The sequence below is a fragment of the Diceros bicornis genome, chromosome 26 (genome assembly GCF_020826845.1).
Source record: "Diceros bicornis minor isolate mBicDic1 chromosome 26, mDicBic1.mat.cur, whole genome shotgun sequence".
NCBI classification, from domain to species: Eukaryota; Metazoa; Chordata; class Mammalia; order Perissodactyla; family Rhinocerotidae; genus Diceros; species Diceros bicornis.
In genome coordinates this window covers 40,728,132-40,737,442 of record NC_080765.1, presented here as the reverse complement: position 1 = coordinate 40,737,442, position 9,311 = coordinate 40,728,132, and the positions used below count along the sequence as shown (strand labels likewise).

Sequence of the window (9,311 nt, the reverse complement as noted above, 5' to 3'; positions counted from 1 at the left end):
CTCTGACCCTCGGCACTATTGACATTTGGGCCAGATCAGTCTTTGTCGTGGGGCTGTCCTGTGCACTGTAGATGTTTAGCAGCATCTCTGGCCTCTACACACTAGATGCCGGTAGCATCTCCCTCCTCCTCCAATTGTGACAACCCCAACCTCCCCAGACATGGCCGATGTCCCCAGTTGTCACCCCCAGGCTAGGTAATCATCCTTCCTTACACTGGTACAGCGCTCTACATTTATAAATCTCTTTCTCAGGACGGCCTCGTGGAGTCCACATGTGATCACGTGACTTTGGGGTCCTTGATGGTGAGGATCCCGGGGCCCTGGGGCGAGCCCAGTGCCTGAGTCAGGGGAGGTGCTCGGGAAATCAGGGCGAAACTGAACCGTCCGACCTCCCTGTTGGGCAAACACATCCCACGTTACCACCTTGTTTGGGCAAGAGAGGAGGAGGGACCCCGAGGGCTCCTGCGGCCTGTGGGCAGCTGGGCTGGGTGGGACCCAGGTGGGTCATCACAGCCTCTAAGGTCTCCAGATCCCAAAGGTCTCTATTCGTTCACACAGTACCGCCCAGCCCAGCTCACTGTGCCGTATCACAGGCTGGAGGACGGGCCAAGGCAGCCTGGAGTCTTGGGCACCCTGGCTCAGGACCCAGCATGGCAGGCGTCAGGCCCACGAGGACACATCCCCCGGGGATGTGGTTAAGGAAAGTGGCGTGGGGGGAGGGCTGTCATCTTCCTGCAGTTACAGAGGAGAGTGGAGGATATTTCAACAAAAGCAGCTTTGATGTGGTCGGTCCTCATAAGGGGGAATGGGGGCCTTACACGGCTTCAGCATTGATTTCTCAAGCTGTGTGAACAAGCTGCCGCATTTAATCCTCTCGGCAACCAGCAAGGAAGGAGAAGCCACCATCCCCGTTCAGAAAGCTGAGGCTCAGAGAGAGTCAGTGACAGGCCCAAAGTCACACAGCTGGGGAGCAACGGCGGGTCTGTGACTGGAACCCCGGTGAATCCAACTCAGGAGCTGCTCCTGGGAGCCGGCACAAGGTCTGATCCCTTCCAGGCAGAGCTCCTCCCTCTGCTGTCTCTGAAGTCGGCAGGGGAAAGAGCAGTTGTGTGTCCTTCGTGTCTGCAAACTCTATTGGGTCCCCAGGATTCCTTTTCACAAAGACGTTTTCCATGGGAAAGGGATTTGAAGCGTCAGTTAAGCAGGAGTCCAGTTCCCACAAAGCTTGGATCTTTATGGCACATTCAGTTGGGAAAGAAAAAAGAAAAAGGGATACTGTTTCCTCTAATTTGCTTCAGCTCCATTAAACACATGCTGAGCCCTGCTCTGCGCCAGGCGCTCTGCGGCACCCAGCGTGGGAAGATGAGTCGGACCTGCAGCCTGTCCCCAAGCAGCTCGCTGGCCAGAGAGACACCCCAGGAATAGATCATTGAAGACACGTAGTAGGTGGTCAGCAGGTTTGAGTGTGGAAGAATAAATGAGTAAACAGATGAATAAATGAGGGCTTGAATTAGCTAGTGAATTTGTGATTGAATGACTGAATTAATGAAGTCAATAAGTGCTATGAAATAGGTGAGCACAGACTGTGAGATGATGATGATGATATCATGATGACGACGACGATGATATCACGATGACGATGATGATATCACGATGACGACGATGATGATGATGTCACGATGACGATGATGGTGATGATATCACGATGACGATGATGATGATGATGATGATATCACAATGACGATGATGATGATGATGACGACGACGATGATGGAGGAGAGGAAGCAGCAGCTGCTGCCGCCCTGCTCAGCAATTCCCTATTTCTTTGCGTGCTTGCCTGTGTTCTAACTATCTGAGACTCAGCCTGAGGGTTCTCTATGGCCACCTCAGCCTGCTCAACCCAAAAGGGACAAGCCAGAAGTGTCAGGGAGGTGACACCCTGGGCAGGCAGTCCTCGACCAATGACGGGTAGTAGTTGGTGTATAAACACCCCGGCTCCCTTGCCCCTCCGGGGGATAGCTCTGAAGTGAATGTTCTACGCTGGCTCCCAGGGTTCCCCAAAGGAATGCAGCTCCAGTGCCCACAGTGGTCACTGTATTATCCACTTTTCCTTTCCTATCTCACTACCCCACTCCCCTACTGGTGTCTCCTGAAGTCACTTCCCACTCGAATCCTTGTCTCAGGGTCTGCTTCTAGAGGAACCTAACTATGAGAGTGATGACTATGATAATGTTCCTAGTAATAGCTAATATCCGTGGAGTGCTTGCTACGTGCCGTCCACTCCGCCACATGCTCTACAGACATTTCTCCCGTGTAACACTCATAGGAGCCAAATCATGCAGGCATTACTGTCATCATCCCCATTTTACAGATGAGGAACTGAGGCTCAGAGAGCTTAAGTCATCTCTGACAACTCTTATTCATCACACCTAGGATATGAACCCAGATCTCTGTGACTCCAGAGTTTGAGGATATAAGCACTCTACCACACTGTCTCCTGGTTTTCCTCTTCTGTTGCCTGTAGGGAGGAGAGGGGGAAGATGAGGGGGAGAAAGGACTGCCGATTTGCTGCTGGCCGTGGGGGAAGAGTTTGATCTCAGTTGGGAACTCGGTGACGTTCAGCTGCTGGACAGCTCCCCTGGGCCCCACGCTGCCCCAGGGAGGGGCCCGAGGAGTCAGCACCCTCCCTCAGCATCCTGCTCAACACTGTCCTTTGCGCGCAGTGAAATTGATCAGTATTAAGAGAGCACCTACTGCATGCCAAGTACTGTCTTCAGAGATGTCAGAAATGCCATAGATCTCAGACATGCCTACAAAGTCATCAAAGGTCTCAGAAAAGACATCAATGCCTAGCTGTTTTCTCCAGCAGTGGAGATGAGAGGGGGAGCCACACCCCATCTGACCCCCTGAGATGCCCTCCCACATCCTGGCAAGAACTGGGAGGACAATGAGGGCAACTCCGGCCACAGGAAGAAGGAAGCGAGAATGTATTAAGCTCCTTCCATATTCTTGAAACTACATACACGATATTTAACGAGATTGAGTAGTGCTCAACCTCAACTAGTGACATCTGAGCAGGATCATTGTTTGTTGTCAGGGGCTGGTCTGCCTCCGGGAGGCCCCGCAGGGCGTGGGGGTGGCACTAGAGGATGACACATTTCCTCTGTTGTTTCAACGTGCCTGAGCTAGAAGGAGAACCGCAGTTTTGTGTCTCTTGGGCTGGCAGCTCTGAAGGGCTCAGTCATCGTGATGACAGCGGAATAAGCTGTGATGTGTCTGTGACCTGTCAGGTGCAGCGGCTGCTTCTGTTGGGCATGGCGCACCTACCCATGTGCCCCCATCTCACCAGGGTCCCTCAGGGAAAGAAAGCTGGCGGCAGCCCCTGGGTCTTCTCGGAGCCCAGCACAAGGGGCAAAACGCTTGGGAATGAGCACAAGGAAATCCCATCTATGCGCCCTCTTAGCACTCAGGCCTCGGCTTAAATGTCACATCCACCACAGCGGAGGTACCTGCTCCCACCCTGGGCACATCATCCTATTTTTCATTTCCCTCAGAGCACTGTTGTCAGAAATTAGCTTCCTTATCTACAGGTTTGTCTTTTTTACATGCTCTCTGCCAACACCAGAGTGGAGGCTCCGTCGGGGTGGGACCTCGAATCCCCAATGCCTAGAACAGCTCAGCATCTGGCACATAGTGATGCTAAATGCAAGTTTGTTGACGGACTGACTGACTGAATGAATGAACAGATAAATTACTAAATGAATGAATGAATGAGCTCTGCTCAACCTCTTGCAATTGGGCAGGTAACTTGGTGAAACTAGTAATAATAACATCTGCCAATGTATGGATACCCACCAGGCACCAGGAATGAACTCCTCTCGTTTACCCCAAACAATGACCCACTATGGTAGATGCTTTTTTTCTTATTGTGTTAAAATACACATAATGCAACATTTGCCATTTTAACCATTTTAAAGTGTACAATTCAGTGGCATGAAGTGCATTCACAATGTTGTGCAACCATCACCACTATCTAGTTCCAGAACTTTTCCATTACCCCAAAAGGAAACCCATACCCAGTAAGCAGTCACTCTCCATTCCCCCACCCCCAGCCCCTGGTGACCACTAATCTGCTTTCTGTTGCTATGGATTTACCTATTCTAAATATTTCATATAAATGGAATCATATAGTAAGTGGTCTTAGTAAGTGGTCTTTTGTCTTCAAGATTCATCCATGTTGTAGCTAGTATCAGTACTTGATTCCTTTGTATGACTGAATAATATCCCATTGTATGGACATACCACAATTTGTTTATTCATTCATCAGTTGGTGGACATTTGGATTGTTTCCACATTTTGACTGTTGTGAGTAGTGCTGCTATGAACATGCCTGTACAAGTTTTTGTTTGAACACCTGTTTTTAATTCTTTTAGCTATCCACCTAGGAGTGGAATTGCTGGGTCATATGGTAATTCTATGTCTAACTTATTGAGGAACTGTCAAACTGTTTTCCACAGTGGCTGCACCCATTTTACATTCCCATCAGCAATGTATGAGGGTTCCACTATCTCCCCATCCTTGTCAACACTTGTTATTCTCCCTTCTTTTGATCATGGCCATCCTAGTGGTGTGAAGTGGTATCTCATGGTGGTTTTGATTTGCATTTCCCTGATGACAAATGACAATCATCTTTTCATGTGCTTGTTGACCATTTGAATATCTTTTTTGGAGAAATATCCATGCAAGTATTTTCGCCCATTTTGAAATGAGTTGTTTGTCTTTTTGTTGTTGAGTTGTAAAAGTTCTTTATGTATTCTGGATACTAGACTCTTTTCAGATATATAATTTACAAATATTTTCTCCCATTCTTGTGGGTTGTCTTTTCACTCTCTTAACGGTGTCCTTTGGTGCACAAAGGTTTTTAATTTTGATGAATTCCGATTTACCTATTTTTTCTTTTGTTGCTTAGCTTTTGATGTATTACTTAAGAAGCCCTTGCCAAATCCAAGGTCATGAAGATTTACTCCTATGTTTTTCTCTAAGAATTTCTTAGGTTTAAGTCTTTATTTAGGTCTTCGATCCATTATAAGTTAATTTTTGTATATGGTGTGAGATAAAGGTCCAACTTCATCCTTTTATATGTGGATATTGTGGTAGATACTTTAATGAACCAGTTTACAGATGAGAACACAGAGGCTGGGAGGGGGTAAATGACATGTCCAACCTCACGTGGCCATTGGGAGGTGGAAGTGGAATTCAATATCAGGTCCCAAGCTGGTCCCCTTTCCATCACACCCAAATGACCTCTATGATATGCCTTTATTATTTCGTGAGAAGGAGGTGTGGAAAGCACACGTCTTAAGAAATAAAGCACGTGTTCTAATCTGGCTCTGGGCAACTTCCTCCTCCTCTCCGGGCCTCAGTTTCCTCTTCTGTACAATGGGTTGCTGATCTCTAAGGGCCTTTCCTGCTCAGACTGGCTGGTGCCCCAAGAGCTTCACGCTCCTTTGCCCTCATTTCTCCTCTCAGGAGGTGCAGTGGGAGCCCTCCAAGCTAGTGCTCTTCTGGAAGGACCTCCCATCCTGGGCCTCAGCCAGCCTCTGGAAAACATCCTCAGCATTCACTGGAAGACACCTGCAGCCCGGAGCAGCCCCACAGGAAAACCGTGGAACTGTGGAAAATGCAAGCGTGGCTAATGTGAGAAGGGCTTTCTCCACCTGCTGACGGTTTTCACAAGTGTCACAATTAGGCTATTTGAGAATCAGCTTGCAAAGCACCATGGCTTTAAATATCCCTCCCACACCCCTCCCTAACCAGAAATAACGCAGCTCCTCTCAAGTGCCCAGTACCAGAGCCTAACCCACAGCGGGCTCTCAATACGTAGTTGAACTAATGAATGAACAGATGAATGAAGATGACGCCACACTCTTTGTTTCCCCAGATGGCCTTAGACCACGGCTTGGCAAACTTTCCTAAAAATGGCCAGATGGTAAATATTTTTGGCTTTGCAGGCTATGCGGTCTCTGTCGCAACCACTCAGCTCTGCCAACGTAGCACAAAGACAGCCACAGACGATGCGTAAGTGAGTGGGTATGGCTGTGTGCCAATAAAACTTTATGCATAATAAAATTTGAATTTTCATGTAATTTTCATGTGATACAAAATATTATTTTTCTTTTGATTTTTACCTACCGTTTAAAATGTAAAACCCATTTTATATCATAGCTTGTAGGTCATACAAAACAGATGGTGGGGTGCATTTGGCCTAGACTTTTTGCTTTTTTGTTTTTCATTTTAAATATTCTTTTCTTAGTACAGGAGCAATATATATTTGTCATAGAATAATTAGAAATTAGTGACATGCAAATAAAGTAAAATTAGAATAATCCATAATTGCAGCATACAGAGATAAGTACTTCTACTAATGGGCATCTATTTTTTCAGTCTATCTATCTGTCTGTCTGTATCGGCGCTGTCCACTGTGATAGCCACTAGCCACATATGACTATTTAACTTAAAACTAAAATTAGATAAAACTTAAAAATTCCGTTTCTCAGTCGACTACTGACATGTCAAGTGTTCAGTACCTCCCTACGGCTAGTGACTACCATGTTGGACAGCACACATACAGAACATTCCGCCATCACAGAAAGTCCTATTTGGACAGCACTGATCTACCTATATCTATTTATATAGGTTTAACAAAAATAGGGCAAAACCACATAAACTTCTTTGGTGAATATCCTTGTTCACTTAATATTTTGAGATGACATTTCCGTACCATTCAATATGCAACAGCTTTGTTTTATTGGAGGCATTCTAGTTCACACAACAGATGTCGCTTCCGAGTCCCTGTTGTACATTTCAGTTGTTTCCAGTTTTTTACTACAAGAAACACAATGACAGGAAACCACTATATCGCTACACTTTTGCACCATTCATTGTTCGAGGATAAATTCATAGAGGCTTAATTGCTAGGTCAAAGGGTAAGCTCATTTTTAAGATTTTTTAATTTAATTTAATTTTATTTTTTTGTGAAGAAGATCAGCCCTGAGCTGACATCCATACCAATCCTCCTCTTTTTGCTGAAGAAGCCTGGCCCTGGGCTAACATCCTGCCTATCTTCCCCCACTTTATATGGGACACTGCCACAGCATGGCTTGACAAGCTGTGCGTAGGTGTGTGCCTGGGATCCGAACCCCGGGCCACTGCAGCGGAGCGCAAGCACTTAACCCCTACACCACAGGGCCGGCCCCTTAAGATTTTTTAAATAAGAATGCCTAGTTTCTCTCCAGGATGGCTTTGATCATTCATAGCCCCATCAACAATTCGTGAAATTGTCCACTTCCCTGAAACCTTCACAAATAATAGTAATTATATTAATAAAAATGAGGCCATTTTGGTAGGTGAAAATTTTCCATCTCTTTAATTTGCCTTTCTTAGACAAACTTTATTTCCTCCCATGATTATTGACCATTTTATTTCTTTGTGCAGATCTTGGGCGGTAAAGGGGATTATCTGTGTGGCTTAGGTTTTAAGGGAAAATTGCTAGATTTATAACCCAGGCCTCATAAAGTTCTGCAGCAAGGTGACAGGGTTAACATACCAGAGAGGTTGGCACGGCTCTCTCAGTTTCAGGAGAATTGTAGATCAATTATATTTTCTGTCTGTTCCTTTGAATTATTCGTATTTATTGTTTCTTTTTGGTCCTGTTTAGCAGTTGTTTATCTGTTTGTTTGTTTTATATTTATCTTAATTCTTTAATTCCTAGGACTTACAGTCCTCCTTGCTTAATCAGAGATAGGGCAGCCTGGACTCATTTAAGGCAGGAAGGAGGGACTTCAGGGTTCTGCAAGATTCCAGCAGACCCTGGAAATAATGACCTGATCAGGCTGAGTGGAGAAAACCAAGCTGTATTCTTTCTGGGCCTTTTCAGGTCTGGAATCTCCATTCATCCATTCCTTAGGAGCACTTGGTGAGCTCACAGTGTCCTGAGGGGCAGCTTCTTGTGTCTTTGATTTTAGTACTGAATGAATGCGTCCTCTTTCCAAATACCTTTAGAAAGCTACGGGGCTACCAGTCATTCACACTTCAGTATTAACTAGTTTTCATACAGCATTTTAATTTTTATAAAACCACCCTCATCACATCCACAGTCTCATTTACTCCCACGAAGGAGGTACTATCATTATTGTCTCCTTTTACTATTGAGGACATTGAGGACCAGGGAGGTGTAGTGACCTACCCTAGATCATGCAGAAGGAACCATGGACTCCTAGTCCAGTGCTCTTTGCGTTGCCCCCACTGTGCACTGTGCACGAGCTCTTCCGGAGCTGGTGCGCCAGGTGTTCAGTGAACAGCAGCTTGGAGGACTGAGCGAGAGCGCCCACACTGGGGGACGGAGAGGGACAGGGCATGCTGCTCTTTCCCCCTCCTTTTCATAGGAACCTGGTCTGACTCTGACTCGAGGGTTCCAGAGCCCACGATCCGAGGCGCAGGGTGCAGGTGGGGCAGCAACACTGGCCTGCAGCCCCGAAGATCCAGAAAAGGGGCAAGGAGTAATTAAGGTCTAGGTTAAATCAATCTGTAGAGCCGCCTCCTTTTAGAGATGGGCTCCCCACCCCATCAGATAGGCTGCCCTCCGGCTTGATGGGGGTCCTCGGCCGCCTCTTTCACGGCCCCAGTCCTCGCCCCCGGCCCTCGCGGTCCCTCCTCCGGGCCCCCGGCTCCTGCGCCCGGGGAGACCGGACTCTGCCCCCGCCCCGCCTCCCCCCTCGTCCCCGGAGGCGGCGGCCCGTGGCGGGCGCGCCCATTGGCTGCAGCGCGAGCGGGGGCCGAGGCCGGCAGCGCTGATTGGCCGGCGCGGCTCGGCGGAGCCGGGGAGCCCCGCGAGTCGCTGGGGGAGCGGGGCAGACGGAGAGCGCGCGCGGCCGGAGCGCAGGGCGCGGGTCCCGCGAGTCGGAGCCCGGAGAGCGGAGTCCGCACGTCGGAGCCGGGGCCTCGAGGTGAGGGCGGGCGCCGGGTCGCGGGGGCGGGCCCTTCCGCGGGAGCCGAGGTGGAGTCCTTCGACCCTGCCCCCAGGGAGCGAAAACCCGGCATCTTCTCCCAGAAACGGGGCCCCCGACCTCTCGAGACGAGTCCCCTCCCCCGAAAAGAGAGAGTCTCCCACCTCCCAGAGCGCAAAATAGCTTCCTTCTCCCTCCAGAAATGGGCCCTTCCTCCTGGCCCCAGACTCTAGAGATAAGATTCCTTTCCCTAATTTACCCCTTGGAATGGAATGTGCCTCCCAAAAGTGAGGTCCAGCCTCCCTA

The 9,311-nt window shown here is 48.4% G+C and overlaps 1 protein-coding gene across 1 annotated transcript in view; it reads left to right on the top strand.

Annotated features, from left to right (window-relative positions):
- Window positions 1-8,928: 8,928 nt before the first annotated feature.
- Window positions 8,929-9,311, top strand: part of ABAT (4-aminobutyrate aminotransferase) — an 87,370-nt gene continuing 86,987 nt past the window's right edge. The window contains exon 1 of the mRNA XM_058570089.1: window positions 8,929-9,005. The gene's annotated coding sequence lies outside the window, so the exon portion shown is untranslated. The remainder of the gene's footprint in view (window positions 9,006-9,311) is intronic.